The 16,471-nt window shown below is 40.1% G+C and overlaps 1 protein-coding gene across 7 annotated transcripts in view; it reads left to right on the top strand.

Moving 5' to 3' along the window:
* Window positions 1–16,471, top strand: part of otud7a (OTU deubiquitinase 7A) — a 151,927-nt gene that overhangs the window by 15,256 nt on the left and 120,200 nt on the right. For 6 of the 7 annotated variants that reach the window (XM_087982230.1, XM_087982229.1, XM_087982231.1 and 3 more), the window contains exons 2-3: window positions 6,066–6,122; window positions 9,569–9,678. The gene's annotated coding sequence lies outside the window, so the exon portion shown is untranslated. The remainder of the gene's footprint in view (window positions 1–6,065; window positions 6,123–9,568; window positions 9,679–16,471) is intronic. The other variant, XM_043680342.2, reaches the window with a different exon arrangement.

Here is a 16,471-nt window from a genome sequence, read left to right as displayed (position 1 = left end):
GTACAGTCACAACTCCTGAACTCAATACGCTGACCAATAAAGGAAAGCATACCAAACGCCTTCTTCGCTATCCTATCTATCTGCGACTCCACTTTCAAGGAGCTATGAACCTGCACTCCAAGGTCTCTTTGTTCAGCAACACTCCTAGGAGAAAGTGAGGACTGCAGATGTTGGAGATCAGAGCTGAAAATGTGTTGCTGGAAAAGCGCAGCAGGTCAGGCAGCATCCAAGGAGCAGGAGAATCGACGTTTCGGGCATGAGCCCTTCTTCCTGAAGAAGGACTCATGCCCGAAACGTCGATTCTCCTGCTTCTTGGATACTGCCTGACCTGCTGCGCATTTCCAGCAACACATTTTCAGTACTCCCTAGGACCTTATTGTCACTCCACTTTCAAGGAACTATGCACCTGCACCCTGAGATCTCTCTCTCACTCCCCAGGGCCCTTTAGCTAACTGTATAAGTGCTGCCCTGGTTTGCCTTAACAAAATGCAACACCTCACATTTATCTAAATTAAATTCTATCTGGACCTCCTTGGCCCATTTGATCAAGGTTCTGTTGTTCTCTGAGATAACCTTCTTCACTGACCACTATACCAGCAATTTTTGTATCATCTGAAAACTTACTAACCATGCCTCCTATCTATCTTTATCAAAGATATAGTCATTTATATATTTATGAAAGTCATAATCCACGGAAACAGACCCTTAGGCCCAACTTCCCTTGCCGACCAGGTTTCCTAAACTGAACAAGTCCCATTTGCCTGAGTGTGGTCCAAATTCCTCAACATTTTCTATCCCTGTACCTATCAAATGGCTTTTAATTGTTGTAATTATACCCACCTCTGCCACTTCCGCTGGCAGCACATGCTATATTTGTGCCACCCTATGTGTGAAAAAATTGCCCCTCAGATCCCTTTTAAATCTTTTCCCTCTCACCTTAAATCTATGCCCTCTAGTTTTGGACTTCCTTGCGCTGAAGAAAATACTTTTGGCTATTTACCTTAGCTATGCTCCTTATGATTTTATAAAGCTATATAAGGCAGCCTGCAGCCTCCGATACTCTAGTAAAACAATATCCGAGCCTATCCAACTTCCCCTGATAACTCAAACTTCCAGTCTTGGTGACATCCTTGGAAGTCTATTTTGAATCATTTCCAGTTTAGTAACATCTTTCTTATAACAGGGCAACCAGAATTGGATACAGTATTCCAGATTTGGCCTGACCAATGTCTTGTACAGCTGCAACATGACATCCCAACTCCTATATTTCATGCTCTGACCAATGAAGGCAAGCGTGCCAAATGCCTCCTTCACTACCCTGTCTAGACCACTTTCAATGAACTATGTGCCACACCCCGGGTCACTCTGTTCAACAACTAAGCCCAGGGCCCTGCTATCAACTGTGCAAATCTTATCCTGATTTGTCTTACCAAAATGCAAATCCTTGCATGTATCTGAATTAATCTCCATCTGTCATTCCTTGGCCTACAGGCCCAAATGAGCAAGATACAGTTGTACTCTTAAACATCCTTCTTCACTGTCAACTATACCACCAATTTTGCGTTACCCAAATACTTAGTAACCATGCCTCCTATATTCACATCCAAATGATTTGTATCAATGACGCACAACAGTGGACTCAGCACAGATCTTTGCGGCACACTGCTGGACAACCCTCTGTCTGCTACTGTCAAGCCAATTTTGCATCCACTTGTCTAGGTCTCCCTGAATGCTGTGTGATTCTACTAATGCTCAATTTACTCTCATCGGTTACTGAAGAACCAGTTTCCAAGGTGCTGGTTTCATTACACAGGTTTTCTTACTACCTGACATGCATAGCACATTTTAGAGAACTTCATCACATCTTTATGAAGTCTTGGCCAGGTAAAATAACTGTTCATTGATGCTTGTGTCTCCTTATTCCTACATGTCCTGCCATAGGAATCTCGTGCTACTTTGTATGATTATTTGAGGAAGAACATTGTTTGCTGATCTGTGAGGATATCTCCAATTCCTTCTCCATTTTAATCTTGTTAAGGATCACTGGGAAAGTGTGCTGGAAATCAAGTTGCGCTATTTCCAGAGTCAACACAAAAGTTAAATGTTTTAAAGAGTATGCTAAGTTTTCCAATTTACCTGCCTTTGAGGCCCAGAATGATAGAAAGCACAGACCAGGTGTCTGTTCACTCTCGCTCTAGTTCACAGGTCACTCATTTTTGATAATTGCCTTGGGTGTCTAGTTACTTGCTTTACAAAACTTACAGGTGCCCTTTCAAACACTGGCTTCAGAACATGTTTTGGAACATTGGTTGTGGCAATGTAATAGCATTTCAAAACTCCTTCAGCCACTAACTTCTTTAAATCTGCATCTGCTTCTCATGCCTCAACTATTGAAGATGTCCCAAATAGGTGACAAACTTGGTTTAGCCATTTTTATGGTCATTACAATTGACAGAAGAATCCCTGGAACATATTCCATAAATACTGTGTCTCCTGTAACTTCTCTTAGACTGCCCATGATTATAGCTGAAGCTTTGACTTTCATTCCACCAAATCATCACTCAGGAGTAAGTCAAGTCCATGCATGGATAATTTTTAAATTAACCAACTATGACTGGCCCAGATAAGGGGTCACACTCTAAATTGGACTTTGAACAGTGGAACTGGGATGTCCTTTGCACTTAGCGTAAGTGTTAGTACACAAGATTTCATGAAATTTTCTGGCGGGAAAACAAAATCCTTCTCATTTTTTTGGGTTTGGCTGTATCATTTGCCTAAAGGAAAACACTTCATCTTCCTCCTTGGGACCCTCCAACCACATGGCATCAATGTCAGCTTCACCAGTTTTGCCTTTATGCCTCCAGCATGAATTCATCTGTATCCAGTATAGCTCTTTTTACCATGTCATAATTCCTCAAAATCTCTTCTGACTGTGAAGCATACATTTCTTGTGCATTACCTGTCAATTTACCATGCTTGAGGAATGTCTGATATTGTTTTGGTCAATTTTCCTGTCTCGTTATTTTCTCAAAGGACATTAAAGAATGTCTTCACATCCAATTCCCTAAAATTCTGGTAGGTCTGTGCAAACTTAAACATCTTCTTAGCAGTCTTTATGCTATCAGTAGGGTTTTCCCAATCTTCTTGGTTGCTGGGTTCTCTCTTTTCTTTTAAGGCAGTGTCATTCCAAGCTAAACATTCCCTGGCGCGCGCACTTTTTTTTCACCTTTGCACTTCTAAATCTAGTTTCATAAATTATTTGTCTTTGTCTCTCTCTGCCCTTTAGAAATCCAACATTTTTTATTTTGAGCTGCTTTATTTTTCTCCATACTCAAGCTACTTAAGTCAATACTATCTGATTTTGATTTTTCACTGCATTGAGTACCTGGTCTATCCTGTATTTCTACTAAAACTCAATTGTCACGAGCCCATGGATTATATTTGCCTTCTTAGCTTTTGCAGACAATTCCACTCCCAATTTATTTGTCAGTTCAATCCATCTGGCTTTTGTAATTTTATTTCAGCTTGTCAGGGGTTACTTTTCCATTTGTAGAAAGTTTCCAGTATCACTTTTTTTCTATGTAATAATTTATCACGTACTGATACCATATTTTCATTTCTCTATTCCATAATAATTCCAGACAAACCCCTAATCTCTTGTCATGACCTGTTTGGGAAAAACTGCCGATTTAAGCATGACTATTTCCTAGGTTCTAATCACAAGATTACTGAGTTCCCTGATTTTCCTGCCAATGATCTCGAAAACACCAATTAGGTTTCTGTACTTTTTTTGCCAACAAATCATTTCCGGTTTGCAGTACTTTCTTTCATGATCAATCACACAACAGCGCTTAACTTTCTGAACTTCAAACAACTCCTTCAGGATTCTAACCAAACACTTCTAGTCTGGAACTTTCAAGCTAATCCTGTAACACTGAGCTAACCTATTTCATAATTTTTCTGACCTAACTCCTTTTTCTTGGAGAAGTTTTTTAATATGTCTAATTTTAACCATTACGATTTCAGAAATACTGTCAAGTTTAATCATCAAATAGACCAAAGCCAGATGCCACGAATTCAAAATCCAACTGTAAATGTGATATTAAAATATATATAAATCACACGCCTTACATTACAAAATGTGACACATGACCTCTGCTTTTCCAGTCGATTGAACTATTTTGCAGACATGAGGATGACTACATACACTCCTGGGATTGTGTCTTGCCTGTTCCCCTAACTTGAATTCTGTATCATTATTGTCTCCTAATCTTCCATCTTCTATTTTACATAGCTGGCTTACCAATAATGCTGTGGTCTTCATGAATCGCAGAAATATGATGTGGAATGAGACTATGTGGCCCATTTCACCTACACCAGCAAATGAGCATCCTTACCTAGTGCCAATCTCCTGCTTCTTCAGCAAATCCTTGCACTGTGTTTCTATCCAAATAGTCATCCAGTGCTTAACTGAGGCATTCAATAGAGCGCCCCTTCACCACAATTCTAGGCAGAGCATTCCATATTGTAACAAATCATTGAGTGAAAAACTTTTTTTTCTCGCATCACCACCCTTGCTGCTTTTACGCACCACTTTAAATCTATGCCCTCTTGTTTTTGTTCCCTTTTTGAAGTGGGAACAGGTTGTCAGTATCTGCTCTATCTAACCTATTCATGATTTTGAAAACCTCTAACAAAGATCCTCTCGGCCTTCATCGAGAACAGTTCAAACAGTCCTAACTTGTTCAAACTATCCTTAAAACTGAAGTTCCCCATCCCTGGTACCATTTTTTTTTTAAGCCACGTGCACTCTCTGTGATGTGCTCACATCCTTCAATAATAGAGTCTTACAGTATGGAGACTGGACCTTTGGTCCAAACTAGACCAAACTGAACTCAATATCGGGCTCAACAGTTTTAGGGATTGAGGCATTTTCTTCTGTGTTGTTATCACACGGTCTGCTATTACGTTCGATCCATTTTCCTTTTGCAGTTACTAATTCTCCTAGTCTGATTATCCATTGCTTTATCTGTCAAACTGTTCTTCTCTCTCTTTGGGCTCTATTTACTCCTTACCCTCTCTGTCATTCTATAAGGATTGGAGAATTTGAGCTGTAACGAGAGGTTGAATAGGCTGGGGCTGTGTTCCTTGGAGCGTTTGAGGATGAGGGGTGACCTTATAGAGGTTTATAAAATCATAAGGGACATGGTTAGGGTAAATAGACAGGTCTTTTGCCTGGAGTGGGGGAGTCCAGAACTAGAGGGGATAGGTTTAGGCTGAGAAGGGAAAGATATAAAAGGCACCCAAGGAGCATCTTTTGCATGCAGAGGTTGGTGTGGCTATGGAATGAGCTGCCAGAGGAAGTAATGGAGGCTGGTGTAATTACAATATTTAAAAGGATTGGGTATATGAATAGGAAGAGTTTGGAGGGATATGGGCCGGGTGTTGACAGGTGGGACTAGTTTGGGTTGGGATATTTGGTCGGCAAGGACGAGTTAGACCAAAGGGACTATTTCCGTGTTGTACATCTCAATGACTCCATCTTCGGTGTAAAAAAAGACTTCTTAGCTCCCGTCAGTTCTGAAGAAGGATCGCTGGGCCCAAACTGTTAACTCTGATTTCTCTCCATAAATGCTGTCAGACCTTCTGGAATTTTCCAGCAATTTGTTTTTGTTTCAGATTTCCAACATCTATAGTTTTTTTTGTAATCTAACTTAGATTGTGTTTGTTCATAATTTTCAGTTACATTGAGCATGTATATGTATAATCATGTTGAATATTTATCTTCCCAGATTCAACACAGCTGAATAATCTCAGACTGCCTTTTGAAGCCAATGTGTTGATGAAAGGTGTTGCGTGCATTAGTTTATAATTTTGTTCTGGAGATAAGGTTGTATTTCAGTATAATACCTTTGTGATATTGTTGGGTTTATTTTTGAATGCTAAATAAACCTCTTATTGTTTTGAGATTTTGGGATATAGATTAAATCAAAACTGTCAGTGAAAATGCATGCTGAAGAACTGACTTCACAATGTTCATAATGGTATCTCCTTGCATTTTACAGTGATCGAGATCTGGAGCTTTTCCAGTAGTGTGATACCGCCATTAAAACCCAAGTGTAGTAAGTTAATTTGAAATATATTTCTGGAGATGTAGAGCACCAGTCAAACTTGGCTGTGAAAGTGAATAAAAAGTTGATAGCGATGTACAAGATGATTAGGGGTTTAGATAGGGTTGACCATGAGAACTTTTTTCCACGTATGGAGTCAGCTATTACGAGGGGGCATAGCTTTAAATTAAGGGGTGGTAGGTATAGGACAGATGTTAGGGGTAGATTCTTTACTCAGCGAGTCGTGAGTTCGTGGAATGCCCTGCCAGTAGCAGTGGTGGACTCTCCCTCTTTATGGGCATTTAAACGGGCATTGGATAGGCATATGGAGGATAGTGGGCTAGTGTAGGTTAGGTGGGCTTGGATCGGCGCAACATCGAGGGCCAAAGGGCCTGTACTGCGCTGTATTTTTCTATGTTCTAAAAACTTGAATGCTAAATGCGCTCAGATATGATTGAGGTATTTCTTAGGTCTTGTTTAAAAAAGGACATCCCAGTTAAGAGTACACCTTAATGTCAAAAGGTTGAGGAATTATGGGATGTTGGGACATTTTTACAAGTTAAACTCACAAAGGTGGCAATCCTGTAAAATGAAATTACACATCACTTTGGCATTTACATCAGTCCCCTCTGATGTTGTTGTCTTAAGTTAAAATTTAATCATGGTTGTAATCATAGTTAGGAATGCCATAACATAAATGAAAGCATGTTCTTCAGTTAATTCACAGAAGAAGGGCTATTGGTCTAGTTGATCTGTGTTGGCATTAATCTTTATTGAGAGCAAGTAGTCAAAATCACACTCCCTTTGTTCCCATATCCCTTCATCAAACTGGTTTATGTCCATTTGTTAATGGGGGACTTTTTACTTTGTGGCATGGCTGACAGTTGTATGGGAATAGTTTTAAATATAGATACCATTGTAATTTTGCGGTAGGTGTCAGTACTGTTATTGTTCTTAAGGAACATCTCATGAAAAGAGAACATTCTGTTAAGTAGCACGGTCTTTTAGGGTTTGATGCTGTCTGGTTCTGGAGAATTTTTTAACATTTTCTATGACTGAGACTGAGCTCAATTGCTACAGCATGAATTACCCTCCCTCTGACTTGATCAAATTGCAATGAAATCTGATCCTTCCAATGGATCTTGAATTTAGTTCCTTAGAAAACAAAATTTTGTCCTTATTTGTTCTTGATATGTCTGTTGAGGTCATTTCACATGAGGTCTCTAGCCATGACAATGTCCTTCTCTGGAAACACAGGTTTTGTGGATGGTGTCAATTTAATTCTGCAGAATTTAGTTATCTCTTTTTATATAGGATTTATTCCACTCTGGTTCCTGAGTTTTCCAGTTTGTTTATACCACTACAGAATTCAATAGTGAAATGTGCTCACTAGATGGTTTATTTTATAATATTGTGTACACCACCATAGCAGCAAAGCAGTACAACCTGCAGGTCCTGGCCAAACATTGACAATAAATAAACAAAAAGATTAATAGAATTGTAGCCATGTACAAAAATTGATGTAATATCCTTCCTGAAAATTTAGATGGGTGAGAACAACAAGGACTATTGGGTAAATATGAGGAGAGAAGGACAGAATCTAAATGAATTAAACGATAAGACTAATACCTTCCCTTTTATGTCTCCGTTTCCTACAAACACAATATTTTATCTTTTGAGACTGCTTTTTTTGGCTTTGGTACATGAGCTTCAGACACTGGCTAGGTAACATGTGTCCTAATTTGATAGTAATCAGACAATTCTTTGGCTTCTCGTGATTTTTCCTAAACATTTTTATCTATGCAGATTTCAGATTTGACACTTGTAGCAGGAGTTAGATGTCCCATCCTTTCTCTGCCTTTATTGTTCATTGGAAACTGCTATTGAATGGATCAAATCAGAATGTACAAGTGCATGTATTGTTAAAATGTCATGTATTGCATTATAAATTAGCCGAAGGCTGAGGGAATGTATTCTGTTTTACATAGAGCATTAGAATACAAAAGAATAAACCTTCTACTACAAATATATGAAGCCCTAATTAAACTACTTCTGAAATACTGAAAATTGTGCTGGCCATCACACCTTGGGAAGGACATATAGTGAATCCTCAATTGAAGTTATGGTTGCACAAGTTAAACTTAAAGTTAATTGATTTTAAGTGAATCAGATTCCTTCGTTAGAAAAAATGTAAGAGCTGTAGTTATGTTCTTTCGGACCTACGTTGTTAGAAAAAAAACTCCATAAACTCTATATCCTGAAAATTGAATCACTTAATATTGGTAAATGAAAAACTTTTAAAATAATTGATAAATATTAAAGGAACGTGGTCACTTTCAACTTCACTTTTGCTTGCTGTAACCACCAGAACACACCTCCAACTCCTAGATGCCACTTTTCTTTCTGTGACCATCTGCTATTCCTTGGCCCTTGCTCTCACTGCTGACTAGATAGACTCATGGCCTCTCCCTCTTGCTGCTGTCTCCAGGTCTAAGCTGCTCTACCTGACTCTTGCCGTTCCTGTCCAGAACCCCTGCTTATAGTGAAGCTTCAAGAGAAGAAAATGTCAGGTGGAAGGAATTCCAAGAGAAGGAATTGGGGCATAGGAGGTTTGATAAGAGGGAGTGTTAGTGAGAAGCAGAGGCTGTGACCATGGAGGGTTGGCAATGTGACATAGGGTCAACGTGCAGGAGGGGCCATTTTAAAATGACATCAATCAGATCATGTGGCCCTATGCCAGACTAATGTGAAACAGTTTTAAAACAAGACTTGAAATATAAATTACAATATAGGCACATTAAAAGAAAACAACATAAAATCAAGACTTAGTGTATTAGTGTTGAAGGGAGGATGGTGTGACTTTGCCGGAATATTCCTTGGGTTCCAAGGGTTAGTCATGAGAGATGACACGCCCTCTGATTGATTGTATTTGGTATTATGTCTTACATTCTGTATTATCCACACATTTATCATGAAGGGAACAGTCTGGCTGTGTGTAATTCTTAGATTTTCAGCCATGTGGCAATCTCAAATGGACCACGGACAGAGCCTATCAAACACTGCAAAGGAAAATAGGAAGGAACATGAAATTTAGAAGGGTAATGGGTTAATTGATCAAAGCTTTCAAGATATTGAGAAGAATAGGTGGGTTTAATGGAGAATCCAACTTTTCCACTCGCTAGAAAGTTGAGTGTTCAGGGATACAGTGTAAAAATTAGAGCCAGACGTATCTGGAGTCATATTAGGAAATAAACATTTTCACTTTAATGATGATAAAAGTTTAAACTCTTAATATGTGGCAATTGATGTTAGATCAACTGTTGATTTTAAATGTGAGATGAATTTTATTTCGCAAAAGGTATTAAGGAATATGAGGTAAAAGCAGGCATATGGAGTTAGATCACAGGTATCATAGTGGAATAGCTCGAAGGTACTAAATATCATATTTCTCTTTCTAGGTTTCTAATTGTGTAGCTCACAACAGAGTCATATCAGAAATCCCAACAACTTTCATAGCTGGGGATAGACAAATTATGGCCAAGGTTTCTTTCAAACAGTAGCAGCCTGAGTAAGTACTGCAATATCTACTTCAGTGTTATTACCTTGTAAATGTGGCATTTTTCCAACTCAGCCAAACAAAAATGTCAGTGAATTGCACCTGTGGCACGACTAAGTTTACACTTATGTTAAGGAAGGTGTTGAATTTTGCATCTATTTTTGTTTATTTCGTACTCCTCCTACTGAGTTTCCCCCTTGTCTTTTATTTATCTGCATTGAAGGGTATTAAATAGCTTTAGCACCGAATAAAGACTATTAGTTGTGTAAAAGGCAGTTGTAGAGTCCTGTAGGTTTACAATCAGGAAATAGGCCCTTTGGCCCAACTTGTCCATGTTGCTCAGTTTTTACAATTAACCTAGTCCCATTTGTCTGCGTTTGGTCCATATCCTTCCATGCCTGTCCCATCCACGTACCTGTCCAATTGTTTCTTAAGTGACAAAATTGTACTCCTCCACCACTACCTCTGTTCCAGACACTCACCACCCTCTCTGGAAAACAATTGCCCCTCTGGACCTTTTTGTAACTCTCTTATGACTTTCCAATTTTAAATTCCCCCTCAGTGGGGAAAAGCTATTAGCTATTTACTTTATCTGTACCTCTCATGATATTATATACCTCTATAAGGTCACTCTTCAATCTCCAACAATCCAGTGATAAAAGTCCCAGCCTATCCAGCCTCCCCTTATAACTCTAACTTTCCAGTCCAGGTAGCATACTAGTAAACCTTTTTTGCCATCTTTCTAGTTTAATAATGTCCTTTTTATAATAGGGCGACCAGAACTGCATGCTGTACTCCATATGTGTAAGAAGTGAGGAATGTTTGAGGACTCCGGGTCTGTACTCAATGGAATTTAGACGGATGAGGGGGATCTGTTTGAAATTAACAGAATACTGGATGCTGGACAGAGTGGATGTTGGAAAGATGTTTCCATTGGTAGGAGAGACTAGGACCAGAGGGCACAGCCTGAGAGTAAAGGGAAGGCATTTTAGAACTGAGAAAAGGAGAAACTTCTTCAGCCAGAAGAATCTATGGAATTTATTGCCACAGAAGGCTGTGGAGGCCAGGTCAGTTGGTATTTAAGACAGAGATAGATAAGTTCTTGATTGTGAAGGGGCTAAGGGTTACAGGGAGAAAGTGGAAGAATGGCATTGGGAAACTTATCAGCCATGATTGAATGGTGGAGCAAACGATGGGCTGAATGGCTTAACTACTTCTCCTATGTAGTATACTCTTATATGGCCTCACCAACATCTTGTACTGCTGCAAACGATGTCCCAATTTGTATACTCAGTGCTCTGACCAGTGAAGGTAAGCATGCCAAAAGCTGACTTCACTACCCTATGTCTACCTGTGACTCCACTTTCAAGGAGCTATGAACCTGTACTCATATACCTCTTTGTTCTTTAACACTCCCCAAGACCCTATCATTTATTATTGTAAACCCTGCCCTAATTTGACCTACTAAAATGCGACACTTTGCATTTATCTAAATTAAACTCTGGTTGATCAAGATCTCGCTGTATTCCCAGATAATCTTCTTCACTGTCCACTATACCACCAATTATGGTGTCATCCGCAATTTCACTAACCATACCTCCTCAATTCTCATTCAAATCATTTATAAAAGCAACAAAAAGCATTGGAACCAGCACCTATCCTTGTGGCACTGCTGGTCACAGGCCTCTAGTATGAAAACCAACTGTCTACCATCATCCTCTGTCTTTTCCCTTCAAGCCAGTTTAATATCCAGTTGGCCAGCTCTCCCTGTTTGCTGTGAGATTTAACCTTACTCACCATATGGTAGCTCACCATATGGTACCTTGTCAAAGGTCTTGCTGAAATCAATGTAGATAACGCCTACTGCACTGCCTTCATCTACTTTCTGGGTCACCCCTTCAAAAAAAATCAGATACATGTGATATTTATTTCCCATGCACAGAGCCATGCTGATTGTCCCAAATGAGTCCCTGCATCTCTAAATGTCTTTAGATCCTGCATCTCTGAATCCCCTCTAACAATTTACCCAACACAGACATTATGTGCACCGTTTCCGACATCCCAGTTCTGTAGATCAAATCCTGATGTTAAACATATTATCTTCAGATATTTTTCTTACCTTTTGAAATTACTTGAAAGTAAAAATAAAAGCTTTGAATTGAAGTCTTTATTGTTAATGCTTTTTTTTTGCTGGAAAGTGATGAGGAACAATCTAATCAGTGTTTGATAAATTGGCATGAATATTTGGAAGTGCATACACCGTAGTACTGTTCTATGTTAACATTTTTTGTAGAATAGTGAAACTTCTGTGGCAATGTTTACCATATTAATGGAATTTTACAAAGTAGAGCAATTGGGGCTAGATTAGGTTAGGATGTCTGGTCGGCACGGACGAGTTGGACCAAAGGGTCTGTTTCCGTGCTGTACATCTCTATGACTCTGAGAACGGGACCGTTTGGTCCATTCTGCTTGCTGACTCTTTGAAAGTGTTCGTCAATTAGTCTTACTCTCCCATCTCTTTCCCCATAGCACGTTTTTCCTTTTCAACTGTACGTTCAGTTCTCTTTTACTATAAATCAGGTTTCACTACACCTTTTTAGCCTGGTCATCCACGATCATTAATAATCTGCTGTGAAAGTAAATCTACATATTTCTCCTATGGCTCTCTTGCTAGTTACAGTAAGGCTATCCTCTGGTTACCACCCTTCCTGCCAGTGAAATTAGTTTCTTCCAATATACCTTTACCAAAACCCTTGTCAATTTGAACACCATCACGCCAACACTAATCTTTCCTGGACCACTGCTTTTCCCATAATAATTGAAATCCTTCACCCCTTGCAATATTTGAATAATACCTTTTTGTAACTTCTCCATCTTTAAATGGACTAAGTATAATTGTTGAATTGATTTTTCAGGAATGTTGTTTGAAGAGAAACATTATGAAAGCAGACAAATTAAACAAAAATCTTTGCAAGAGTTGTTCTGGACTTGAAACGTTAACTCTACTTCTTTCTCCACAGCCACTGCCAGGCCTGCTGAGTTTCTCCAGTACTTTCTTGCTGCAACACAGGCCAAGCCAAACCAAATCAGCCCCACTGTCACTGGATTCCCAGTACAGTGAAGTTAAAACATTCAATAACCCTCCAAACTGCCCAATTGCTGCTAATCTGATTTTATGAATAACGGATCTTGGACACTGACTTTATAACTTAAAACAAAAGTTAACAGTTTATTATTACTAATGAAACTTTAGCAGAACACAAGTAAGCAATAAGGTAATCTGATTAATATCTACAATCTAAAGCCCTTTTTTAATTATAAACCCCCTTTTGCACAAAGACAGACACAGTTAAGGGATAAATTAACAAAGAAAATAAAACAACCAGTTTCCAATGATTGATACCAGGCATTCATGAAATCATTGGACAATAGGCTGTTCACAGACAAGTAGAACTGCATATGTTATGTTCGTATGTTCTATATCTTGCTTGAATTCTGAAGTCACAAGTTAGTGCAAACAACTTCAAATTTTCAGAAGTATGGAAACAGGCCCAACAAGTCCACACTGACCCTCCAATTTCTTACAGATTGGGGTTCTTTTCTTTGAACTTTCAACAAGTTGATTCATGAATTTGTACAATGTGGAAAAGACCCTTCAGCCCATTGAGTCTGTGTTGATAAAGCTACTATTAAAAGTGTGCTAATACCAATTTCCTGCACTTGTCCCATATGCTTGAATGTTATAATATTTGAAGTAGTCATTCAATTTTTTTTAAAGGTTCTAAGGTTTCTAGCATCCATTACCTTCCCATGCAGTGCATTCCAGAGTCCCACCACCTGCTGAGTGAAAAGTTTTTTTTTTCCCAGATCCCCTCTGAATTTCCTACCCCTTTTCCAAAAGTTATACCCTCTTGTGATTGACCCCTAAACCAAGGGGAACAGTTGCTCTCTATTCACCCTGTCCATTCCCTTCGTAACCTTGTACACCTCAATCATGTCCCCCCTCAGTCATCGCATGGTGGCTCAGTGGTTAGCACTGTTGCCTCACAGCGCCAGGGATCCAAGTTCAATTCCCACCTCTGGCAACTGACTGTGTGGAGTTTGCACATTCTCCCAGTGAGTGCGTGGGTTTCCTCCGGGTATTCCGGTAACCTGCCATAATCCAAAGATGAGCAGGTCAGGTGAATTGCCCGTAGTGTTAGGTGCATTAGTCAGGGGTCTATATAGGGTAGGGGACTGGGTCTGGGTGGATTATTCTTTGGAGGGTCAGTGTGGACTTGTTGGCCGAAGGGCCTGTTTCCATACTGTAGGGCATCTAATCTAATCTAATCATCTGTGCACTCAAGAAAGAAATCCAAGTCTATGTATTCTCTCCTTATGGCTCCATTTCTCCAACCCAGACAACATTCTGGTGAACCTCCTCTAGTACTGTCATATCCTTGATGTAGTGAAGTGACCAGAACTGCATACAGTACTCCAATTGTTGCCTGACCAATGCTTTGTACAATCCAACATTACCTCCTTGCTCTTATACACTATCCCATGACTAATGCAAGCAAATGTTCCACATGCCTCCTTAACTGTCCAATTCACATGCTCTGCAGATTTCAGATATCTGTGAATAATACCTTCTGTTCCTCTAAGCTACCCAATGTCCTGAACCCAGTACTCCTTCATCTTGTTTCTTCTTTCAAAGTGCATCACCTCACACTTACCAGGCTTAAATACCATCTGCCACTGCTCTGCCCGTCTGACAAACCCATCTGTATCTTCCTGTAACCTACATCCATTTTCTTTGCTATTATCCATTCTAGCAGATTTGGTCAAAGTTTGGGAGAAGATTTGTAGCTCGGGTGCTCGTGGTTGTGGTTCTGTTCGCCGCGCTGGGAATTTGTGTTGCAGACTTTTCGTCCCCTGTCTAGGTGGCACATACAAATCACTATAAATGCTGGAGGACGCTTCACAGGAGGCTCCCAAGCACTGAGGATGTCACCCAGACAGGGGACGAAACGTCTGCAACACAAATTCCCAGCTCGGCGAACAGAACCACAACAATAGCAGATTTGGTGTTTTGCAAAGTTTGCTTGACATTCCCCCCACATTTTTATCTATATCAGTTATGTATGTAACAAACAACAATGGTCTCAGTACTGATCCTTGCAGTACACTGCTGGACACCAGCCTTCCAGTCACTCAAGTAGCCTTCTACCACTACCCTTTGTCCTATTACTAAACCAGTTTCTGATCTATCTTGCCAAATTCCCTTAATTCCATGTGCTTTAACCTTCTCAATCATTCTCCCAATTGGATCTTTGTCAAAAGCTTTTCTAAAATTGATATAAACTACATAAACTGAATTTTCCTCATCCACACACTAGATCACATTTTCAAAGAATTCTAACATTTGTCAGACCTCCATATGACAAAGCCATACTGACTATCCCTAATTAACCCATGCCTTTCCAAGTGGTTGTAATTCATTTTTTCAGAGTTTTCTCCAATAGTTTCCCTACCATGACTTGAAACTCACCAGCCTGTAATATCTACTACTGTCGTTAAAAGGTGGAACCATATTGTCCATCCTCCAGTTCTCTGGCACTTCCCTTGTGGCCAGTTAGGAATTAAAAATTTGTGTCAGAGCTCCTGCAATTTCCTGCCTTGCCTCCCACAGTAGCTGGAGGTGCATTTCATCCGAGCCAGGGGATTTGTCTGTTTTTAAGCCCAACAAAGCCTCCAATACCTCCCCATTTCCTATGTCAAATTGTGCGAGTTCTCCATAGTCTCTTTTCCTGAATTTCACTCCAGCATTGTCTTATCCAGAATAAAAACTAAAGAGAAGTATTCATTCAAAATTCTTCCAATATCCCTAGTGGACTCTACTCTTTCCTTGGTTAACGTCTTCCCTTCAGATTAGATTTAGATTACATTACAGTGTGGAAACAGGCCCTTTGGCCCAACAAGTCCACACCGACCCGCCGAAGCGCAACCCACCCAGACCCCTACATTTACCCCTTACCTAACACTACGGGCAATTTAGCATGGCCAATTCACCTGACCTGCACATCTTTGGACTGTGGGAGAAAACCGGAGCACCCTGAGGAAACCCACGCAGACACGGGGAGAACGTGCAAACTCCACACAGTCAGTCGCCTGAGGCGGGAATTGAACCCGGGTCTCTGGCGCTGTGAGGCAGCAGTGCTAACCCCTGTGCCACTGTGCTGCCCATAAATTCATGTATTTACAGACTATCTTAGGATTCTCTGTAATCTTGTATGCAGGTCCTTTCTCATGCTTCCCTTTTGCTCTTCAAATTGTGTTCTTAAGTTCTCTCCTGCACTTCCTGTATTCCTGTAAGGCCACAGTTGAATTGCTCCCTTTGGACTTGCTAAAAGCCTGACTTTTCTATATCCAGTCCTGAAATGTCCTAGTCATCCAGGGTTCTGTGAACTAATTGATGCTACATTTCCCTCTAAAGAGTACATGTTGAACCTGTACTCCCTCTTGCTTCTTTCTGAATGCGTCCCCCCCACCCCCGGTCTCCTCCTTCCCCCCCCCCCCCCGCCATTGCTCTGCTGTAGATCTACCTGCAAGGAGCTGTTCCCAGTCTAGTGGCGAAATCCTGCTTTATTGTAATGAAATCTGCCTTCCACCAATCCAAAGCGTCTTTTGCAGGCCATCTTTTTTCTTATCCAGAATAAATTTGAACTATATATCATGTTGTGGTTCCCATTACCTAAATGTACCCGGACTGCCATATCAAACATTTGTCCGAATTCTTTTCCACAGAACCAGATTCTTGTCGGAC

The sequence above is a fragment of the Chiloscyllium plagiosum genome, unplaced genomic scaffold, assembly GCF_037043375.1.
Source record: "Chiloscyllium plagiosum isolate Xiang-an unplaced genomic scaffold, Cpla_swu_hap1 HiC_scaffold_42, whole genome shotgun sequence".
NCBI lineage: Eukaryota > Metazoa > Chordata > Chondrichthyes > Orectolobiformes > Hemiscylliidae > Chiloscyllium > Chiloscyllium plagiosum.
This window is presented reverse-complemented; position numbering and strand designations above follow the sequence as displayed.